Raw genomic sequence first — 13,367 nt, 5'->3', positions numbered from 1 at the left:
TAAAGTAAATCGGACATTACGATGGCTATGTTTACGCGATTTCCTAAATTTATACCATTCCAAAACAATCACCAATCAACCCCAATCCATTCATACAACCAAAGTCCATCCATATCACACTACAACAGCCCCCAAAACCTCAAGTTCTCCAATTTATGTTATTCTCAATCATGAATTTAAAACTATACTTAAGTCCTTTACTAATCAACAAGTTTCAACATTCAATTCACTACAACTCCAACCCAAACTCTAAACCTACAAGCATTAAGCTACTCTTTTACCATAACAACCAAAATCATCCTAATATACAAAGTAAAGCTAGGGTTTGGAGATGATATACCTTCCTTGAAGTGATGTGAGTAGCTAGGAAGCCTTAAGAAGCCTTGAGATGTCTTAGGGATGCTTGGATCTTAAAGGAAAAACAAGAAAAATCAAGTTAAAAATCTTGAAATCACTATTCATTATCTTCTTCATTGATTTCTTGGAAGATATTGAGAATGATTTGGAGGCTTAAACTTATAGAATAGCCATAACTATGCATAAGGAGTACTAGATAATTATCTTACCAATTTAGGAAGCTTGGAACTTGAATTTTGAAAATTCTTCTCCTTGAAATGAGAAAAAGCCGAGAGCAATGTTGAAGAATGAAATGACTTTGTGTTTTTGATTTGTTTTGCCTAGATTGGTTGATTTTCTTTTGATTTGTTTTGGTTAATTACCTTTTTAACCTTGAACTTTATGTGGTTATCATTCATCCACACCTCCTTCGTCCCTATGTCATGCTTATGTCACGTTGTGATGTCATCATCCCTTACTTGCCCTCTTCTTATTGGTTGGATGACCTCATCATCCCTAACCTCCTTGATTAACTTCCTAATTGTTTGCCTAATGACCGCTGATCTGTTATACAGTTCGCTTAACTTTCGTTCTCGTTTCTCGTTTGAGGGATCATACCCAGGATCTTATTACTTGGGTTTCCTTAACCCATCTCAATACATTATAATCCTTTTATGATCCTCTCTTATAATCCTTTAATTTAAATCCTTTTTATCCTGTTACCTTATACTCAATTATTTCGATATCTGGTGGATTTTCGGGAAAAATCAAAAGGTTCAAATTTGGATTCTGACGATCTTTACATACACTTATAAATCATATAGATTACTAATAAAATCTCAGAATATCCATAAAAGAAACCCTACATAGTGTGGCATGAACAGTTTTCTTATTCAGCAATAATCTGCAAAATCACTATTCATAAGGGTTTCAAAAATTTCCAAAAATTGGGGTTATTACAGTCTCCCCTCCTTAAAAGGATTCCGTCCCGGAATCAGATAGAAAATGAATAGGGATACTCTCTTAGCATTGCACTTTCTAATTCTCGAGTAAATTTTCCCACATTGTGGTCCTACCACCAAACTCTGCCTAGTTTGATAACCATTCTCCTAAGCACTTGTTCCTTTTCACTCTATAACCCTTCCTGGTTGCTCCATATAGGTTACGTCGGGTTGCATGTCTATGCGCTCATATGACCCTATTTATCTGGCATCCGAATTACACTTCCTTAACATTGATACGTGAAACACGTTATGAACTTGCTACAGGTTCGGGGGTAGGGCTAGCTCATATGCTAACTTCCCAATACGTCTTAATACCTCAAAGGGTCCAACAATTCGTGGGCTTAGCTTTCCTTTCTTTCCGAACCTCATCCATCCTTTCCAAGGAAATACCTATAACAGCACTAGGTCCCCTACTTCCTATTCATTGTCCTTTTGTGTCAAATCAACATACTTCATGTGCCCATCTTGGGCTACTACCAGCCGTCCTCTGATTAAATCTATTATATCCTTGGTCCTTTGGACCACTACTGGTCCGAGCATCTTGTGCTCTCCAACTCCATCCTATCATAAGGGAGATCGACACTGTCTTCCCTCAAGGATCTTATAAGACGATACCTCGATACTGACATACGATCGATTATCGTGAGAAAACTTAATCCGCGTTAAGTGATCATTCCAAATTCTTTTAAGTCTATTACACCGACTCTCATCATAGCTTCTAGCATTATAGCTTTTGCTTCTCAATACCCATTCTTTTCCAGTTCGTAGTCTTTACTATCTTCCGTACATAATACTATACTGGTTACACTTTTGCTCGTTAGCGTTCTACAACCTTTAATAACCACGTCAACCTTAGTATCACGAATGTGTTAGAATCAGAATACCACCGTACTGATACTACTTCCTTTAGCTGCTTCCATCTTCGAAAGCTTGATCCATCATATAGAAGTAAAAGAATTTATTGAGAGATCACTATGATTATGAACACTTGTTCTATTGCATAGTTAGTACAGAAGGTGGCCAGCCTTTAGTACTTGACAAGCAATTAAACAATAGCTGGTATCCTACTCGGCTTCTATCACACAGATAGATAGTCATTCGGCAATACCTCCCCTTCTGGAAGGGTTGTTCTTCTCAGTTTATATGAAATGAAAAGAAGAGGAAAGAACGAATTGAAGAGAATTTTATATATGAAAAAAAAATATATACTGCCACAAAATATCTGGCTTGGAACCTACCTCTGAACTATAGAGGTTTGTCATAGGAGAACAAAATATATGTGTATATATATCAAGTATTATCACATCGCACTTCACATGCTTAAATATTTTTGCTATTCCGTCCATCATTCTATCCCTTGCTCTTCCTCGAGCTTATACACAATCACCTTTGAAACTCCCTCGATATTGAAAATCGAATCTGGGATCTCATTCTAGACATCATCGTTACTAGAATTCTATGCTTGCACCGCAACCTTCCTCATATAGTAACACGACTCTCTTTTCATAAGAAGGAATAAATATTCAATAGGTAGATAATCGACCTAGTTTTTCTATCAAAGATAACTTATACGTCAACACGACTCGATTAGTGGTACTCAATCTCAACATCCATTCCAATAGAACTCTCACGGTTGTAATCAGCTCATTACTCGCAGAATCATTGCTGCATTACTATGGTCCACCACTGACCTACTGTCGTCATTCACTTTCCATGAAATCTTAATATCTAACCATACGGAGTCCATACATGTCGTATAGAATTCTTCTAAGGAATTAACATAATCACCATTCATAATTCATGAAGAACACTCCAAATTCTGACGTACTTTCATGACATGAAGAAGATAAAATTGCAGAAGAGTTTCAATCAAAGCAACGATAGCAGGTTAATACCATTCTTAATCATATGCCTTAAATAGAAGACTTAACTCAAAGGTTCGTCTAGTCCTTTTTGAAACATGGTCCCCGCTTATCTCAAGATAGTACCTTCTGAGATAGATAGCCCGCTCGTGGCGATTACACGAGTTAAACCTTTACCAACTACTATTATGGTTGGGTATTGCACAGTCATCAGAAGGAATGTCAATCTTCCAAACCATAATACAACCTTCACATCTTTAACCATCATCACTGTATTCCTTTGGCACAAGCGTCTATAATTATCCTCTTACCTTTAAGGTGTCGGCCACCTCTTTGGCCTTTCCTGGCAGTAAAATTTCCTTACAGTCAATGTCATTTTAACCACCTCCAAATAAATTTTCTACCTCATTTCAATCACTGCTTATGTGAAGATGTTCTCCTTAAAATCTGATGAGTAAAAAAAATCACCATTTTTCTATAAGTTATTGCCTCTGTCTTTAGAGGTTAATCACTGTCACGACTGACTCTCAATCATACTTAGAACATCTTTTATCTTAGGTCCTAATTGCCCTGAACAATTTCTACCTTTACTGGTTCGATCCATACTTTCTCGTGGTTTAACACGTGCCCCACTTGGCATCATTATAATTACGTCATATTTCCTTTATCAAAATTTCTATTCTTAAGAACTTTGAATATTACCTTTTTCCTTGTAAAATCTCTAAGGTTAGCCTTAAATCCTTCATCATGTACACCCTAGGAACAGGGCATATCAAAATACCATTTATTAATACCAGAATCATTGTCTATATACTTCTGAAAAATTTCTCCACTGATTCTTAAAGGTTGTTATTACCTTAATCCTTTCCAATTCATACTATCAAACTCATACTATCCCTATTAAGGGTGAAATGCCAACCTTTATGCATTCCCCTAGGATTCATTTTAAGTTACCGATGTTCTATCCTTAATTCCACCTTTAGAAAAAGTACATGCATCCTTCCATGGATAAATCAAGTCATATATCCCTGATGAGGGTGTCTTATTCAATCATTCCCACCTCGATAATATATGCCTAATTTCACAATAACATCTGTATTCAAAATGAGGTCAATCAATATGGCCTCCAAAAGATAACAACGGTTATCCGCTTTTCTTGCCTAATTTGGTAACGATAACAAGGATGTTCTGAAAGATATTGGTCATGTTCAACGTGAACCTCTTCTTAATAATCCCTTATTTACTTTTGTTGTTTATCTCAACAGTCACCTCAATGTTGGGATATCTTTCATAACTGGCGTCTCCCTTTCTGGGTATCGAGCCACTGGTCTTACACTTCACATTCTTGAAGGTCATTTCCTTCACCCAATTTTCCTAATTTCTTACTTCCTTGTCTCCTCAGTCTATCCGCGTCTCATTATTTATCCTTCAAATTATCTCAAGGTTTCCTCAAATCCTCCCAACTTACAGGGGATAAAATATATGTATCTCTTATGCCTTCAACCATCAATTTTTAACTCATGGTGAATCACCCTCATCCTGGTGAATACATACTCTTCTATTTGTATTGCTACGAGTCTTTAGGGTTTCCTCATACCCAACTCCCTTATCATACCTCAAACTCTATTGCCTTTATATTCCCTTCCACTTCAGTTTCTTTTTTTTTCCTTTCTCTTATCATTATTTCATAAACCAACACAACATAAGCATTGATTTCAAACATCCCGTCATTCTGGATTCGTGTCCTCAGAACGAATCTTGACAACTTTTACAACTTAGCTTCATATTTCATCATACTCGTCCGCCTTTGTTTTGGCTCTAAAGCTTTTACACTATTTCCATAACCTTGGGAATTACTTTCCCCAAAACAGTTGACTGAACTTAAATCAGTTTATTATTACCTCTTGCTCCGTGCCCTCCTTGGCCTTTCACCAGCGGGTGGCCTCTCTCTTAGGAGGGTAAGTGACAAAAACAGTCTTTTGTGATTCGTCCATCATTTAGAATCTCAAATGATTCCTATATTTCCTTTAGCCAGGCTCTTGCCCCGACTGGGTCAGCTTGTTCCTTGGAACTCTGAGAGCTTAGCGACTTAAAGGTCCTGAAAGAATTTCTCACCGCACTGTCTCCTCAGGGTGGTGGTTGGGGATAATAGTCTAAGTCTTGTCTAGAAAGGTCCATAAATTATCGTATAGGAGTACTGTCTCGGGTCTCCTTTCCTTACTCAACTTCTGTTTCCTTAGTCTGGACGTTCTCTCCTCCTCCCCATAATCGGGGTCATCCTACATGTTTTAAATCCTCATTTTCCACTTCATTATGTTATGGGTTCCTTTTATCTTGATGGCGACCTCCCTGACTATCACGTTCAGGGTTTGCTCTAATCTTATTCCTTGTGGGGGCATATTACTTGGAAATTTATTTTTGAGAATCTCTGGATATTTGTCTTACTTACTTTGCTTAAGTCTTTCCCTCGTTCTGTCCTTGCATGATTGTAAATTATGAATTCTCAAGTTCTATAAACTTCATGACACTCTCTTTAGTGTTAATAGTGCAATTAACAATATGAACTTATCACAACAAACTGATCTGAAGTGAAATTAACGAATATATACATAACCATTGGTTCGAGGGTACAACAACTGAACACATTAAAGAGAATTACATCATGTGATCTGATCGCTTCTATCCCAAAAGTACTACCATAGATAATCATCTAGTCATTAAAACTAATCATTCATAACTTAGGCTAATCCTCCAAAAGCGGTGCTACATGAAACCCTTGTCTGATTGCTCTGGCTCTGCACACTACCATGGATTATGAAATGCGGGCACGCACGACATCCCTAACCTGCTCCATCACAGAGGTGATGAGGTCTAAGATAGTTGCAAGTAGAGCTGGATCAATCTGACCCTCAAGATGGCCTCTAGCTGTAACACGAGTGGTAGCCTCAATCCTTTCCATGCTATTAGCTAATCCTGCCGGAAGTACCCCGCCCTCAATCCTTGGTGCAGTAAGTCGATCCAACAGATCACTCCTAACATTACGGGCCTCGGACAGGCCACCCAAAGTCATGTGATAATTGGCGATAAGAGAAGCCTGAGTGGTAGCATCTAGTAGTCCATGGGGTACAGGTGGCACAGACCCAGGAGATCCAAATGGATAACCAAGCACGGTATCAGGTGACAATGGTGCAGGAGATAAAGGTGGCATTTCCTCAGTAGGTGCTGGGCTCTGTACAGGGGAGGGAACAGGAATTGGTGGAACCTCATGGATGTCTACAGGAACCTCTGAAAGAGGGTCTGATACTGGTATAATTGGTGTTGTGGAAGGCCCTACTCCTTCTGCCCTCATTAACCTTTGTGTCCTTGGTAACTCTTCATCCTCTAGTGCCACCCTCGCGACCATTCTTGCTCTGGTAGTCGCCCTGACTACGGTCATCAATTCCTCAGCGGTCCTCTCTTCATTCTCATCAGGATCCTCCATGAGATCCTCCACAGCCACAATCCTTTCCGGAATAACATCCTCAACCGCAACATTCTCAATATGAATCTCATCCGGTCCCTCATTAGGGTACTCTATCGGATTCACAATTTGATCTCCAACTTGTAATAAAACATCCTCATGCTGATGCTCCTTACTATCACGATATTTATAAGGGTTCCCGTAAGGGATTTAACTGTCAGTACTACGTTAGGTAGCCCGACTATGAACTTGGCAAGAGTTCTTATTATCTTAGTGAACTTATTATCTTAACGTCACATCATCTCTGAGGATTATAACGCTTGGCTCTGATACCATTTCTGTAATACCCCCAGATTCGGGGTCGGGGATCCGGGTCGTCACGGTCTTTCTTTCCACAATATCACTTCACTTAATTAATAACAGTTAACCTTATGACGTGACCCCATACTAACACACACCACAACCCGTTATAGTCTCAGAGATGAAATTGAAATAGGTACAAGTCTTTGAATCCAGAATTTAAAAGTTATTACAACCCAAAATGATTACTTGATAAGTTTACAATTAATTGCCATTATCTGCCACAAGTTATAATTATACATAATTGATTCCCAAAAGTAGAAGGTCTGATCTACAGATAGATCTACCTCTGCAGCTATAGCAGCTATGATCTCAACGGGAAGGCGCGGAGCGCTTCCCACGCTCTTGCGCTGGGTCTGCTTGAGTCTGGCCATCCTTCCTAACTGTTGTTGTGTGATGAAGAAATAAAGCAAGAGTGAGCATTACAGCTCGCAAGATAATATATAGTGTAAATAATAACGCAATCATCTAAATTGATAACTTGCTGGAAACTTTTATCAGGTGAAAGATAATTACTTACTGGATATAAGCAAAAACAAGGGATGAAGTTACCAATTACTTCACTATACTTATATCATTTATAAGGCTACTTGAACTACCACAGTTCAAAGTATTATAGGTTTCAAAAGGTCATCCCATAGATGAGACCACAAGTTAATACTTGAATAGATTCAATCTTTGAAGTATTATTGAATGAAATAAAGTTACGAGATACTTTATTTAGTCCCGATATATATATCCACATATATATATCTCTTAAACATTTCCTGGAACCTCTGTTATGTAAAGTATGAACAGAGTTTGTAACATCCAATGAATTTTGGAAAGGAAAAGAATTTTGGCATAAACCCGATATCTTGCTGATCATGCAAAGATACCAATAAGTAACCTTTTCTACTAGTAGATGGATGAATCCCCCACCGGTCATCACCCTGGCCACATAAGGACCTTGTGCTGGACCGCCACCCGGCCTCTTACGCGTTGATGGACTACCACCCAGCCACTTACACTTTGATAGACCGTACCCCGGCCTGTCGCTTATGCCGACTCAATTAGAGGGACTTACTTCCCGAACATTGGGCAAGTAATCAAATTGTTTTCTCAAAACAGCAACCACGTTGCGAATGTAAAATACACCACAGAGCCGGATCCCTCAGGTTTTGAGCGAGTATTTAAATCCCCTTCGAAAGGAGGATCTTAAATATAAAAGAATGAGTTTCGGGATCCGCCCTAACTTTTAGAAATATTTTTGAAGACTCGAAAACATTTTTAAGAATGTTTGGAGTACTGCTGATTTATTAAAATAAATTAGTCCCAATATATTAGAAATATCTGAATATTATTATTTAAATAATATTCTCATAAAGATAATCCTTATCAAAATAATCGAAGTAGAAGTTCTAAAACTTATACTTGAAATGAATAATAATTAACCAAAGATATACTTATATGAAAGTACGATCTTTATTTGAATAATCAAAAATAAGTTTAATTATCGAAACATTATTATTTAATAAAATAAAGAATATTATTAAATAATAAGCAGAGTCATAATACCTCGAATGAATATTATAAATAATATTCATTAAATAAAATAAACGGAGTCATACATCCTCAAATGAATATCCAATTAATAATCATGAAATAGAATAAACATAGTCATAAGTCCTCGAATGCATATTTAAATAATATTCATTAAATAAAATAAAGTTATCGAATAAACCTTATTCGATCAATAGTTTTGAAAACTATATCCATATATATATAAATATATATATATATATAATATACTCGGGAACATCGACTCCCGGTTTAGAAATATGTTCACCTTTGGGTCCCATATACTAAGGGTATACGCAACTACTGCTTATCTCTAGCATAGGTATTATGCAACTAATAAGTATTTGAACCAACAGATATATAAATCAAGAATATGAACCAGGCATGCATATATACCATATCACATGCTACAATATATCGCAAGAATTTGCTAATAACAAATATGCATTTATCGCAAGATCATGCATATACACATATACATCACAACAACAGTTATACGGGTTGAAAACTTGTCTGAGCGACTGGGGGTTATAAATTGCTTGGGACGAGTCTGGTAACCTATAAACAACATATAAGTTGGAATTAAACCAAAGTCACTTGTAAATCTATACTTTAACCAATTTAGACTCTAACGCTCGTTTTGCGCTTAATGATTCTCTTAAGTTGCTCGAGTACCCTCGGCTCCACCATTTTTAATAAATTAACCATTACGAGTTTTAAGGCGATTCTTTCGCGAGTGTCTTACCAACTGCCTAACACACTTAACATAATTGTTTCATACTCCAATTAGTCTTTTAAGGTCTTTAACCAAGGTTTCAAAGTAAGACGAGGGTTAATGGTTCGTTCGCGAAATGTCGTTACTTAAAACGGCCGTTTCTCCTAAACCGTACATCGGAATCAAACGAACCACATATCAAAACGAAGCTCGTAACATGAACTATCTAAACATGGCAATGGTCAAAACCTATCAGGGAGTTCTCGGGTCCTAATATTATGAACAAAAGCAGTCTAAAGTAAATCGGACATTACAACGGCTATGTTTACGCGATTTCCCAAATTTATACCATTCAAAAATAATCACCAATCAACCCCAATCCATTCATACAACCAAAGTCTATCCATATCACACTACAACAGCCCCCAAAACCTCAAGTTCTCCAATTTATGTTATTCTCAATCATGAATTTAAAACTATACTTAAGTCCTTTACTAATCAACAAGTTTCAACATTCAATTCACTACAACTCCAACCCAAACTCTAAACCTACAAGCATTAAGCTACTCTTTTACCATAACAACCAAAATCATCCTAATATACAAAGTAAAGCTAGGGTTTGGAGATGATATACCTTCCTTGAAGTGATGTGAGTAGCTAGGAAGCCTTAAGAAGCCTTGAGATGTCTTAGGGATGCTTGGATCTTAAAGGAAAAACAAGAAAAATCAAGTTAAAAATCTTGAAATCACTATTCATTATCTTCTTCATTGATTTCTTGGAAGAGATTGAGAATGATTTGGAGGCTTAAACTTATAGAATAGCCATAACTATGTATAAGGAGTACTAGATAATTATCTTACCAATTTAGGAAGCTTGGAACTTGAATTTTGAAAATTCTTCTCCTTGAAATGAGAAAAAACCGAGAGCAATGTTGAAGAATGAAATGATTTTGTGTTTTTGATTTATTTTTCCCAGCTTGGTTGATTTTCTTTTGATTTGTTTTGGTTAATTACCTTTTTAACCTTGAACTTTGTGTGGTTATCATTCATCCACACCTCCTTCCCCCCTATGTCATGCTTATGTCACCTTGTGATGTCATCATCCCTTACTTGCCCTCTTCTTATTGGTTGGTTGACCTCATCATCCCTAACCTCCTTGATTAACTTCCTAATTGCTTGCCTAATGACCGCTGATCTGTTATACGGTTCGCTTAACTTTCGTTCTCGTTTCTCGTTTGAGGGATCATACCCAGGATCTTATTACTTGGGTTTCCTTAACCTTTCTCAATACATTATAATCCTTTTATGATCCTCTCTTATAATCCTTTAATTTAAATCCTTTTTATCATGTTACCTTATACTCAATTCTTTCGATATCTGGTGGATTTTCGGGAAAAATCAAAAGGTTCAAATTTGGATTCTGACGATCTTTACATACACTTATATATCATATAGAGTACTAATAAAATCTCAGAATATCCATAAAAGAAACCCTACATAGTGTGGCATGAACAGTTTTCTTATTCAGCAATAATCTGCAAAATCACTATTCATAAGGGTTTCAAAAATTTCCAAAAATTGGGGTTATTATAGTATCCCCTCCTTAAAAGGATTCCGTCCCGGAATCAGATAGAAAATGAATAGGGATACTCTCTTAGCATTGCACTTTCTAATTCTCGAGTAAATTTTCCCACATTGTGGTCCTACCACCAAACTCTGCCTAGTTTGATAACCATTCTCCTAAGCACTTGTTCCTTTTCACTCTATAACCCTTCCTGGTTGCTCCATATAGGTTACGTCGGGTTGCATGTCTATGCGCTCATATGCCCCTATTTATCTGGCATCCGAATTACACTTCCTTAACATTGATACGTGAAACACGTTATGAACTTGCTACATGTTCGGGGGTAGGGCTAGCTCATATGCTAACTTCCCAATACGTCTTAATACCTCAAAGGGTCCAACAATTCGTGGGCTTAGCTTTCCTTTCTTTCCGAACCTCATCCATCCTTTCCAAGGGAATACCTATAACAGCACTAGGTCCCCTACTTCCTATTCATTGTCTTTTTGTGTCAAATCAACATACGTCGTGTGCCCATCTTGGGCTACTACCAGCCATCCTCTGATTAAATCTATTATATCCTTGGTCCTTGGGACCACTGCTGGTCCGAGCATCTTGCGCTCTCCAACTCCATCCTATCATAAGGGAGATCGACACTGTCTTCCCTCAAGGATCTTATAAGATGATACCTCGATACTGACATACGATCGATTATCGTGAGAAAACTTAATCCGCGTTAAGTGATCATTCCAAATTCTTTTAAGTCTATTACACCGACTCTCATCATAGCTTCTAGCATTATAGCTTTTGCTTCTCAATACCCATTCTTTTCCAGTTCGTAGTCTTTACTATCTTCCGTACATAATACTATACTGGTTACACTTTTGCTCGTTAGCGTTCTACAACCTTTAATAACCACGTCAACCTTAGTATCACGAACGTGTTAGAATCAGAATACCACCATACTGATACTACTTCCTTTAGCTGCTTCCATCTTCGAAAGCTTGATCCATCATATAGAAGTAAAATAATTTATTGAGAGATCACTATGATCATGAACACTTGTTCTATTGCATAGTTAGTACAGAAGGTGGCCAGCCTTTAGTACTTGACAAGCAATTAAACAATAGCTGGTATCCTACTCGGCTTCTATCACACAGATAGATAGTCATTCGGCAATACTTCCCCTTGTGGAAGGGTTGTTCTTCTCAGTTTATATGAAATGAAAAGAAGAGGAAAGAACGAATTGAAGAGAATTTTATATATGAAAAAAAATATATACTACCATAAAATATCTGGCTTGGAACCTACCTCTGAACTATAGAGGTTTGTCATAGGAGAACAATATATATGTGTATAAATATATCAAGTATTATCACATCGCACTTCACATGCTTAAATATTTTTGCTATTCCGTCCATCATTCTATCCCTTGCTCTTCCTCGAGCTTATACACAATCACCTTTGAAACTCCCTCGATATCGAAAATCGAATCTGGGATCTCATTCTAGACATCATCGTTACTAGAATTCTATGCTTGCACCGCAACCTTCCTCATATAGTAACACGACTCTCTTTTCATAAGAAGGAATAAATATTCAATAGGTAGATAATCGACCTAGTTTTTCTATCAAAGATAACTTATACGTCAACACGACTCGATTAGTGGTACTCAATCTCAACATCCATTCCAATAGAACTCTCACGGTTGTAATCAGCTCATTACTCGCAGAATCATTGCTGCATTACTATGGTCCACCACTGACCTACTGTCGTCATTCACTTTCCATGAAATCTTAATATCTAACCATACGGAGTCCATACATGTCGTATAGAATTCTTCTAAGGAGTTAACATAATCACCATTCATAATTCATGAAGAACACTCCAAATTCTGATGTACTTTCATGACATGAAGAAGATAAAATTACAGAAGAGTTTCAATCAAAGCAACGATAGCAGGTTAATACCATTCTTAATCATATGCCTTAAATAGAAGACTTAACTCAAAGGTTCGTCTAGTCCTTTTTGAAACATGGTCCTGGCTTATCTCAAGATAGTACCTTCTGAGATAGATAGCCCGCTCATGGCGATTACACGAGTTAAACCTTTACCAACTACTATTACGGTTGGGTATTGCACAGTCATCAGAAGGAATGTCAATCTTCCAAACCATAATACAACCTTCACAGCTTTAACCATCATCACTGTATTCCTTTGGCACAAGCGTTTATAATTATCCTCTTACCTTTAAGGTGTCGGCCACCTCTTTGGCCTTTCATGGCAGTAAAATTTCCTTACAGTCAATGTCATTTTAACCACCTCCAAATAAATTTTCTACCTCATTTCAATCACTGCTTATGTGAAGATGTTCTCCTTAAAATCTGATGAGTAAAAAAATCACCATTTTTCTATAAGTTATTGCCTCTGTCATTAGAGGTTAATCACTGTCATGACTGACTCTCAATCATACTTAGAACATCTTTTATCTTAGGTCCTAATTGCCCTGA

Source organism: Apium graveolens, chromosome 5 (genome assembly GCF_009905375.1).
Source record: "Apium graveolens cultivar Ventura chromosome 5, ASM990537v1, whole genome shotgun sequence".
NCBI classification, from domain to species: Eukaryota; Viridiplantae; Streptophyta; class Magnoliopsida; order Apiales; family Apiaceae; genus Apium; species Apium graveolens.
Note: the sequence above shows the minus strand (reverse complement) of the source record.